Genomic DNA, 11,646 nt, shown 5'->3' with positions numbered 1-11,646 from the left:
TGTTTGAGTTTCATTTTGGGAGTTTGCTTTTGTTTTTGTTTTTCCCCCCAAATTTCTTTGGCATTTGACTTTTTGAGAACACTTTCTTGCCATTTCTTTTTGATTTTTGGCATTTCAATACTTGACAACTTTTTGCATTTTATTTTTGAACATTTTCAAAGTCACCCCAATTAGTAACGAGGGTGCCTTATTTTTGAAGCTTTTAGGAGTTCTATTTTTGCTCCTCTTTTCTTTTGATGCATTTTTGCAAACTTTCTTTCATTTTTCATTTCATTGAACTCAAATTGATTTCTTTTTGTTTTGTGCCCATTCCCTTTGATGACAAAAATGTATGGTAGAATATGGATGAATGATAGAAGTATGCATGGTTTCAAGGGTCACCTTGGAATAAACGGTAGCCAAGGAGTTATCACACCACAAGGTACTCTTGACTCGGCCTTAAACCATGGGTCAAAGGATACTAGCATGACACATCCTAGGGTGTTTTACAAGTATTCTAACAAGCAAAGTCTTAAGAATAAAAAGCATCTACTAGGGCCTATATACACTTGTCAAGCTTCCAAAGTAGACAGTTTCGCAAAATTTTTCTAACATGCAAACTACATGCCATGATGCAACTAACATATAAACATCCTAATGCATATGATTCTACCAACTAATATGCCAAATAATCTAAATGCAAGTCCTAAGTTCACATTGTTTTACCGCATCAATCAAAATAAAGCCACATAGTCATTAACATAAAGAGGAAAAAGGAGATTGGAAAGATCATACCATGCGGTCTTCAATATCCTCATGTCTCGGATGTGGCGTAGTCAATCAAAGTGAACAAGGATGAAACAAACACAATATATACAAGACAATATATACAAAGGAAATGAACTTGTTTTTGGTTTTTTCAATTTTTCAAATTTTTATGATTTTTTTTTAATTTTTCAATTTTTATGGTTTTTGAATAAAAGTTAAGAGTTAGAATTCCCATCCCCACACTAATATGGGCATTGTCCTCAATGGCCAAAATGATGGAAATTATGCAAAGAATGATGCATGATTTCTATACTAAATGCAATTCTACACTAAGCTATACTACATGATGCATGGTTTTTGTTATGACGGAGAGGATAATTTAAATTACCTCCCGTTGCGTATGCATTAACTTCCCCAAACCAAATAAGACACTATTGCTAATGTCAAAGCATGGGGGAGTTCATGCACATGCTATGCTATGCATGAGACTAGATTGTCATTTTGGATTTTACAAAAGTGGGAACAATAAAGAACACCTCAAAGGAACCGAGGTGTGAGTCCTTTGATGTTGCTAGGACTAAACCAACAATGATCAAAATGAAAATAAAATACAAAGAGATATAGACAAACCGTGGGAGAGTAGGAATCTCCAAGGCTAGTCTTCCATCATGCTACTATCATCACCACTTCCCTCATGAGAAGTGGTCACATTGCCACTTTCCTTGGCACTTTCTTCTTTGCTTTCTTCATTATCATCTTCCTCATCATTATCTTCACCATCTTCACCATCTCTTTCTTCATCTCCACTTGCTTCTTCCTCAATATTATCATCAATCTCCTCATCATTTCCAACAACCTCATTGTCTTCCACCACTTCCCTAGATGCACCCGGAAACAAGGCTTCTCTATCCGCCCAACTAGGCAAAGGACAAGATGGATCAAGGAGTCCTTGCCTAGCTAGATGTAGGAGGGGAGGATATTGAGCCAAATAAGCATTCTTCCGATCTTCATAAGCTTGCTTGTGCATGGTTTGCATTAGAAGAGTGACATAATCTTTCCCAATTTCAACTCCTTGTGGTTTGAACTCTTCATAATCATAGGGGTAAGGTGGTATAACAATGGAAGAGGAGGGGGTTTCATGATCACCCTTTTGTTGTTGAATGATGTACTCGGCTTCTTCGGATAGGGAAGTAAATAGTTGGTCCGGTGGACACTAAGACGGCAAATCTTTGCGGGTAAAGTGAATGATCGAGCCTCACTTGTAAGCCACCCATACTTGGTATCAAGGGAATTGTGAACAACCCACTTAAACTTGTTAATCAAGGTGGACATATCAATGAGATGGCCACCATCCTTAGCCTTGTACTTGCTATCCTTATTGAAATTAGGATCAAAGTGCTTGGCTAGGACCGTGACAAGGCCGCCATTAACAATTACGGTTTGACCCTTCTTCCCACTATCTATATGGAGCCATCTATCAACCAATAGCCTCAAAGAATTGTAAGGCTTGGTGTGAATTCTTCCAATATTCAAAGTTGATTCAAGGAGAATAAAATCGAGTCCGGTGAAATGATTGGTGTCTTTCCTAGCAATTATGGTATTTCCTACAACTTTGTGCCATATTCTTATGCCCGGATGATGGACCAAAAGAGCACGACAAGCTTTAAAATCTTCAAATTTCTTCCCGGAGATTGCCTCCCAAAGAGGCTCGGGATCATACTTCCCATATTGCTTATAGAATTTATGTTCATCGCTAAGACCCAAAATTGCACCCAATTCCGGAAAGGAAATGCGTCTACTAGTGTTAGCTAGACGAAACTCAATATTTTCCCTATTCTCAACTTTTGTCACTTTTAAAGAACTTAAGAATTCCAAGACAAGGGAGGGGTATGTTACTTCCTCCATTTCAATCAATTTCTTTAAACCCATGGCATTGAAAAAGACTCTTGTTTGTTCAAGAATACCCAACTTCTCTAAAGCATCTTGGCATATGAATTTGGTGGATTGAATTTGTCTCATAGCAAACTTGACAAATGTATTTCTATGGGAGTCGGAAATGAATGTTACCTCCGGATAATGCAAGAGTTGATTAATTAGGAGTAGAGGCGATGCTTCCATAGGAATTTGTTGAGGTGGTTGCACTTCCAAGCTTGGTGTTGATACCACCATTGCCAAAGCTTTCTTCATTTGTAGAGCTTTTTGCCTTTGAGAGAGAGTTGTAGTCTTTGGTGCCTTTGTTGCCTTTGCCTTTGCTTTTGTTGCTCCCTTTGTTCTTGCCATTTGATGAGCTAACCAAGAAAAAGATCAAAAATCTTCAATTTGTAGAATGCCCAAATCGATTTTGAAAGTGAAAGGCTTTGCCTTTATGAGAACAAAAATCAATTCGAAGGTGAAGATTTTGTTCTTGGTTTTGATTATTAATGAAGATGGAGTGATTGATTTGTTATTTGAAAGATGGTTTGATTTGATTTTGGTGAGTTTTGTTGAGGGTTTTTGTTTTTGAGATGGAGAGGATGAGGGTTTTGGTGTTATGGGTAGTGTTTATGAGTGAATGAATGAATGAATGAAGGTGGGGTGGGTATTTAAAGAACTCGACAATGTTAGGACGCAAGGACAATCCGTGCGGATTAGGCGCAATCCGCTCGATTCTTGACTTCAAATTTTCAAAAATCCCGCCTAGAGACGGGGCGGATTCTGGGAATCCGTTCGGATTCTCGCCGAGACGAGACGGGCGGATTTCTTGCGGGGACGGACGGATTCTTGTCCGAGAGATTTTTCTTTGTTTTTCTTCTTGGTGAAAGACGGGCGGATTGTCCACAAGACGGACGGATTCTGTGAGACGGGCGTCTTTCCAGAATCCGCTCGGATTCTTCAACGATCAAGAATTTTGCGGTTTTCAGCTCGGCCCAAGACGGGCGTCTTCTCGCCAGGACGCTCGGATCCTCTCAGACGGGCGGATTCTCGGGAATCCGCTCGGATTGGTCCTTGTGTACACGGATTCAGTTCCATCCGTGCACCAACGCATTCCCTTATCATTCTTTCTTTCTTTCTTTCAAATCTTGTGTTCTTCATTGTGGGGGCACTACTAAGGCATGAATAGCCTAGGCAATTGCCATCCCCACACTAAGGTAAAGCACTACACATCAATTAAATCATTAGTCCCTCCCTCACTTCTCTCTTTTCATGACAATTATTTTGATCAAAGTAAAAATAAATCCAAAAATGACAAAAATGCAATACGAAAATTGAAATGTAAGTTAGGGAGTTAGAAATATTTACAAGTGGTGGTTTAGGGAGGACTCCACCAAACTCTCATTCTTGATGAGATGTCAAGGAGGCATGTTCAAGGTGTTGTTGATGTTGCTTAACACCTTGAAGAAGTAATCAAAAGCTTGTTCATTGTTATGGTAGAGGTCCTCAATATACCGTGGTTCTTGTTGTTGATCATGATCGATGGCATGCCCAATGTAGGGATTAAAGATCCCTTCAAATTCGTCGTCCCAAAGACCACAAACTTCATTGAGTTGATCATTGAAAATCTCTTGCTTGGATGGAGACAACTCTCCCAATTTCTTCTTTTGGCCAATGAGGCCATCATCTTCTTCCTTGGTTGATTTTGATGAGCTTTGCAAGCTCTCCTTGTCACAATTCACTTGCTCTTTGAATGGAGCATCTTCAACTTTCTTCCTCCATTGGAGTTCCGATTTCTTCTTCTCATCTTTCCGGCTATAATGATCAATCATGAAACATGGCTCATGCAAACGAGGAGCTCTCATGGTCTTGTCAAGATTAAAAGTTATGCTTTCATCTCCCACTTCTAGAGTGAGCTCTCCATGCTTCACATCAATCACCGCACCATGTGTGTAGGAAAGGTCTTCCTAAGATGATTGGAATGTTGGAATCTTCCTCCATATCAACAATGACAAAGTCCACGGGATGAAAAACTTCCCAATTCGCACGGGGAAATCTTCCCATATCCCTAATGGTGTCTTCGTCGATCTATCGGCCATTTGAAGAGTGATATTGGTACATTTAAGCTCTCCCATTCCCAACCTTTTACTTACCGAGTACGGCATGACACTCACACTAGCCCCTAGATCACATAAGGCTTTGTTGATCGTTGTGTCGCCAATGGTACACGGTATTGAGAAGCTTCCGGATCCTTTAACTTTGGAGGTGAACTCCCTTGAAGTATTGCACTACTCACCTTAGTGAAGGCGATAGTCTCAAGTTTCCGGATCGACTTCTTCTTTGTGAGGATATCTTTCATGTACTTTGCATAGGCCGGAACGTGATTGATTAATTCCGTGAAAGGAATTGAGACTTCTAAGTTCTTCACAATTTCCATGAACTTTCCAAGTTGATCATCAAATTTAGGCTTGGCTTGACGACTTGGAAAAGGAAGTCTAATCACAATGGGCTCCTTTTCTTTGGCTTTGTCTTCATTTTTCTTTGAGCTTTCTTCTTTTGATGATTCCCCTTCTTTGGGACCTTGCACCACAACTTCATTCTCACTAGCTCTCACAACTTCATCCTCAACTTGCTCCTTCGGTGCTTCATACCTTGTACCACTTCTCAAGTGAATGGCACTAACCGTTTCATGTCTAGGGGGATTACCTTGAGGTGGTAATTGCCCCTTTTGTCTTTGTGAGCTCGAAGATGCTAGTTGGGTCAATTGTGTTTCCAACATCTTGGTGTGAGCTAGAATGTTGTTGATGGTGGTGTCTTTTGCTTGGCTATCTTTTTGCATTTGGGTGAAAAATTCTTGTTGATTCTTTTGCATTTGAAGGACCGCTTTTTGGACATCAAAACTTTGGTCATTGTGGTGATTGTATGGATTTTGATTTTGGTAACCTTGGTTTTGATTGAAAAAGGGTCTTTGATTTTGATTTCTCATGGGTGGTGGAGTGTATGTTGTTTGAGGGTTTTGGACATTTTGGCTTTTGTATGAGAGATTTGGATGGAACTTGGTGTTTTCATTGTAAAAATTTGAATAAGGGGTACCGCTTTTGTAAGCTTGGAAAGCATTGACTTGCTCGGTTGTTCCCCTACACTCGCTTGAGTCATGACCTAAGGTTCCACAATTCTCACATATCCCGCTTGGGATTGATGAGGATGCCGTCATGGCATTGACATGATGCTTTGATGATTTTGAGCTTTCCTCAAGTCTAGCCATAGCTTGTTCAAACTTCAAGTTGATTGTGTCAATGTGAGCACTAAGTTGAGCACCCAATTGAGTAACGGTGTCCACTTCATACTTTCCTCCTCTAGTAGCCTTGCGAGGCCTACTATATTGCGAATTATGGACCGCCATTTCCTCAATCTTGTTCCATGTTTGATTGTCATCAACTTCGGTGAACATTCCATTTGATCCCATATTGAGAATGTTCCTTGAATCTTCATATAAACCATTCCAAAATTGTTGCACTAAAAACCATTCGCTAAGTCCATGGTGAGGACATGAGCGACAAATACCTTTGAACCGCTCCCAAGCTTCATACAAAGATTCTTCATCCCTTTGCTTAAAACCCGTAATTTGAGCTCTTAGCATATTGGTCTTTTTCGGTGGGTAGAATTTTTTGTAGAAAGCTAGAGCTAGCTTCTTCCAAGAATCTATTCCAAGGGTGGCCTTATCAAGGCCCTTCAACCATTGCTTTGCGGTGCCGATTAACGAAAAAGGAAATAAGACCCATCTTATTTGGTCTTGAGTCACGCCCGTTTGAGAGATAGCTTCACAATAATCACAAAATGTTTCCATATGAGAATGAGGGTCCTCACTAGGCATTCCCCCGAATTGGCTCCTCTCAACTAGTTGAATGAAGGCGGACTTGGCAATAAAGTTTCCGGTAAGATGTTGTGGGGTAGGAGTACCATTTGGTAGATCCTCCTCGGTGGGTATAGAGTGTGACGAGAATTTAGGCATTGTAGGTGGATTTTGTGTGGTATTGTTTAATGGGTTTTCTTCTCCTTCTATTGCGAAAGGATTGACAAACTCACTAGTGGGTTGAACAACTTCACCAACACCTCCCAAATTCCTCCTAACAAGTCTCCTATTATTCGTCAAGGTTCTTTCGATTTCACGGTCAAAAGGTAACAAATCTCTTTGTAACCTTCTAGACATGCAAAATATCAAACAACTCAAAAACAATTAGAACAATCCTTGAGGAGTTTTACTTCCCCAAGGTGAGAAAGACACAACTAAAAACAATAAGAGAAATCTTAAATCAATTAAACACCGTCCCCGGCAACGGCGCCATTTTTGATCGGAGCCATTTGGTGTTCACAATTAAGCATATGTGGTCGTTGGTCAATGGTCGATACAAAACACAATTTATACTTCACAAACAACTCTACAATTAGTAAAGAGGCAAGTAAAGGTCGGATCCCAAGGGACGGGTATTGAAATGAAGATTCTATTGTAACTAGCGGTGTCTAGGGGTGTCACAAATTGGGTTGATGTAGAAGGTTACTAAACTAAAATAGCAATGAAAATAAACTAACAAGGTAAATGAAATAAGGGTGTAAACAATTGATTAAAAGCACTAGGGTGTCATGGGTTCATAGGGGAATCATGGGATATGATCATACAAACATGTTCTCAAATTATAAGCAAGCAATTATTGTTGTGATGGATCGAGTTGGGTTATATCTTACAATCCTAGGAAAGTTTGGGTCCTGGAGCCGAATCTCTTGGATTGTACAACACCTACAAGTCGACTTAATCTTCCCTACTTAACACATGCATGGTCTAACAAGACTCGAGTTGGGTTATGTCTTACAAGTCAAGTTGAAAGGATAGAAGATGATAGTAAATGCAAGGATTCATAGGCTTAGCATTTCATCAAATATAACATGTGCATGCATTAAGATCAAAACAAGCAAGCAAATAAGATATGAAAGCATATTAATTTAAGCATGAATCATTCCCCATGTTGGTTTCCCTAATCACCCATTAAACCCTAGCTAAGAGACTACTCACTCATTATCATATTGATCATGCTAGAAAGGTTGTCAATCATACTAACATAATGAAACATGATGAATAAATGAAAGTAATTAGCAATAATTAAAAAGGGATTAAGAGATTATACCTACTAATGATTCCAATAATAAAGCAAGAATAATAGAAGTACTTGAATCCTAGATTGAGAGGTTGTCAATCTCCCAATAATAACCCAAATAATCTTCAATTACCCAAAATAAAGTAAGAACAAGAGAGAGATTAAGGAACTAAAACTTGGATTAAAACTTGATTAATATTTGATTACAATATTGAAGAGAGATTTGATTGATATTAACTACACTAATTATTGATAAGAAGAACATGCTCCTCTAATTAGACTAATGGGGTATTTATAGTGAAAATTAGGGAGGACGCATTAGGGTTAACTAAGGGCTAAACTAGTAATTACACTTTTTAAGTTGAGCAAGGAGCCTCCGGGATTATCCGAGAGAAGGGCTTCTTCATTTCGTAGCTTTAAGAACGAAACTGTGCTGTGCTGTGATCCGTGCGGCTGGGAGTCGGGACGGCCGGATCTGGGGTGGACGATCCGAGCGGATCAAGAAACAAGACGCTCGGACTGGGCATGGGGAATCCGAGCGGATTCCTGGTGAGGACGCTCGGATTGGCGAGGACGGACGGATTCTCTACAATCCGTTCGGATTGTAGTTCATGACTTTCCTTCTTCTTTTTCTTCCCTTTTCTTCATGAATTCCTTGGGGATTTCCTTGGGGACTCAAGGATCCTTTTCTCAACAATGCTCTTCTACTATGCTATGTACAAAGGCCTTCTAGTCTTGTCTCTCCTTGATGCTTGGTCATTGAATATGATCAATTTAGCCTTGTTTTGCCATGAAAATGCAAGATTCTTACTCCTTTCCTACCAAGGGATCAAAATATCAAAGAATATGCAAAACAAAGAACTAAAGATAAGAAATGACCCAAATAGGCACTAAAAAGCATGAAAACAAGGGTAATTCGGGGGCTAAATATGCGCCAATTATGGTCGCATCAGCCGCAGGACGTCGGCAGGAACTGCTGGGGGAAATCGGCTCGGGTTGGTTTTCAAACAAATTTTGGTAAAAACTTGAGATTGATGTTGATCTCCACGTGTTGAGAGGGACGATTGGTTGTCCGGAACTCTCACTGGAGGAACATAATCGGGACTGATCTCCACGTCTTGAGAGGGACTATTGACTGTCCAGAACTCTCGCTGGGGGAACAGAATAGAGGTGTGTCGAAACACCTATCAGAGGATATTCGCTCGTTATGGCAAGCGAGGTCTTGATAAAATACCGCGATAGTTCGCATCTGGCTTGAAAATACGGGTCCGGGCGAAGAATAAACATCAAATGGACCAAATATATGATATATGGTATCGAGGAAGAGGCGCACCAAAGATGGGCCCACAAATAACGAACTTATAACGAATCTTCGAAAATTGATTTGGAGGGAAACTGAGGAAGAGGCGCAGCAAGAGCTGCGACTCTTGGAAAAGGCACAGCACCTGCTACGTCTTTTCCTGGGTGTGGCTTCGTCTGGATAAAAAACTCGATAAAACACGGGATTTATTCATAATTTCGAAACACAAATCCTCATATTACTCTCTCAAATTCAAACTATTTCTCGCCAAAATTTGATCGAAAACTTGCGTTTGCCATGACTAATCGAGGTATGTGTATTATTTTTGCATTAATCTTCCATATTTGATCAAATTGGACCGACAAATTAGGGTTTCCAACACCAAAAATGTCAAAAATTTGGGGCTTTTCCCCCAAACGATTTTGCCTTGTAAAATTGACTTGGTAAATGGATAATTGGTAGTATAAGGATCATAACCATGTACTTGTTTCGAGTTTTCATTGAGTTTTGAGCATTTGAGCGAAATTGTGACGGTCTCACAGCTGAACCGTAAATTGCTTCGAAAATAGCCTTAGGATTGCCCATTTGTGACGAAACTTGATGTTTGTAATCCTTGTATGATGGGTAATCTTCCTACCAATTTGGATTTTTGATTTGTGACGGCTTTTTCAGGACACTTTTCTAGGGCATTATCGCCGTAATAACGAAATGCTGTCGAAATTCCGACTCGAACCCGTAACTAGGCTTCAATTTAGGCTTGACTTAACCCATACTACCACATGAACGGACGGGTTTGTGGGAAAAGGGCCAAAGATGGCGAGAAAAGAGCGATTTCGGAGCTTTAAAAACTCGAAAATCCCCTAACTAAGGCTTGTCGTCATTTGACGCGGCCTAAATTCACTTTAATTTTGCAGGTGACGAGGCTTCGACGTCAGGGAGAGATCCTATGGACGTGGACACCGTTCTTGACCCTTCTCGTACGCTCGAGGAGGCGTTAGAGCAGGCTTTTACTCTGGCAGTGACGGCTGCTGAGGACGAGGTCGTCGAGGAGGAGACTATTGAGGAGGAGATCCCGAGGCGGGCCAACGTTGGACGAAGTGGTCACCAGCTGAGGGGAGCACCGGAGTGGGCTAAGAGTTGGGACAGCAGGCACCTCATTTGGGCTGCGGAGGGTCATCTGTCCTACAGGACGGTGAAGAGCTTGGTAATTTGAACTCATCACTCTTTCATTTATCTTCTTTTATTCTTATTTTCAATTCCTTTTCTCTTTCATTCGAGCTAAAGATAGCTCTTGCTTAAAATCAAAATAGGAGGCCGGGAACATCAGGTCGTTCTCGGGTTACACTATGATGATGCAGTCTTACGGGAGGCTGTCAGCGGAGGGGCAGACCATCATCGAGCGGGAAGCGTTTGGTGCCCTAGTACGAGCTTGGAGGGACATTAAGGGAAGGAAGATTCGGGCTAACCTTAGCCTGGTTCGAGCTTTCCTTGATCGGTTTTGGGATACGACCTCTACCTTTCACATGCCTTTTGGCGAGGTTGGGGTCACGTTGGAGGACTACGGCATGATTTCTGGCTTGCCGTGCGGGACTGAGGTTGTGGAGTGGCCGGAGACAACCATGAGAGTGGACTCGGCTGAGGCTAAGAGCTTGATCGGTTGGAACCTGATGCCGAAGGCTGCTGCGGTTCCCGTGTTAGTACCGAGTTCCTACGTCCGGGATTACTTTGCAAGGAAGACCCCGACGATGGTGGTGATTGACGGGAGGGAGACTCCTCCTCCACCCTGCACTGCGGAGCAGAGAGCTTGTTTGTGGCTCTGGTGGTTCTGGTTTTCGATCTACCTCGCAGCCAAGGAAGAGAGGCTGTCGACGAAGCTTCTTCCCTTCCTTTCTGACCTGAGTGGCCTAGGCCGTTGGGACTGGGTCACTGCTGGTTTTGCGGTCCTCATTCGGTATATGAGGGCCATGGTTCATCCGGAGCTGATGGAGAAGGGGACTTCTCCTGCCACCGTTGGTCCTGGACTGTTGCTGGAGGTATGAACCTTTATTTTGTATCATGAAAGATCATTTTCTTTTCTTATCGAATCACGAAAGATCGTTATTGATTGTCTTGTCTTGCAGGCGTAAGTGTACTCCTACTTTCCGAGCCTCGCGCCCAAGAGGACGAAGCCAGGGGAGAGAGCCTATCCCGTTGTGAGGGACTGGGTGATGTGCCGCACGAAGAGCCAGCGTTCCTTTCACGACGTCTATCGACGGGACGTGAACGCTCTGCAGTTGGATGGCGTGAGTATCTCCGACTCACCTTTCTTTGTTTGCTTTTCCATTGCTTTCTTTTAGCACTGATCATAAGAATGACCTCTTATTTTCTTATCTTAGTGGGTGCCCAGGCCTTGGGTGGACTACACGGGCGTTCCTCCTTTTGTGGCTGAGGTCCTTCGACCCAGGAGCTCGAGTCGGTTGCTTCTGCGGACGTCGATGGGTCCCGTGTGGTATTTGGGCGAGCGTTTGACTCGTCAGTGCTCTCGAGAAGCCTTAACGG

The 11,646-nt window shown here is 41.8% G+C and overlaps 1 non-coding gene across 1 annotated transcript; it reads left to right on the top strand.

The window, feature by feature from the left end:
• Positions 1–6,191: 6,191 nt before the first annotated feature.
• LOC141610023 (small nucleolar RNA R71) lies at positions 6,192–6,298 on the top strand. The gene has a single exon (XR_012527919.1). It is a non-coding gene; the product is annotated as a small nucleolar RNA R71 (small nucleolar RNA).
• The last annotated feature ends 5,348 nt before the right edge of the window (positions 6,299–11,646 follow it).

Source organism: Silene latifolia, chromosome 10 (genome assembly GCF_048544455.1).
Source record: "Silene latifolia isolate original U9 population chromosome 10, ASM4854445v1, whole genome shotgun sequence".
Taxonomy (NCBI): Eukaryota; Viridiplantae; Streptophyta; class Magnoliopsida; order Caryophyllales; family Caryophyllaceae; genus Silene; species Silene latifolia.
The sequence above is the reverse complement of the archived record's forward strand: the minus strand, read 5'-3'. Positions and strand labels throughout refer to the sequence as shown.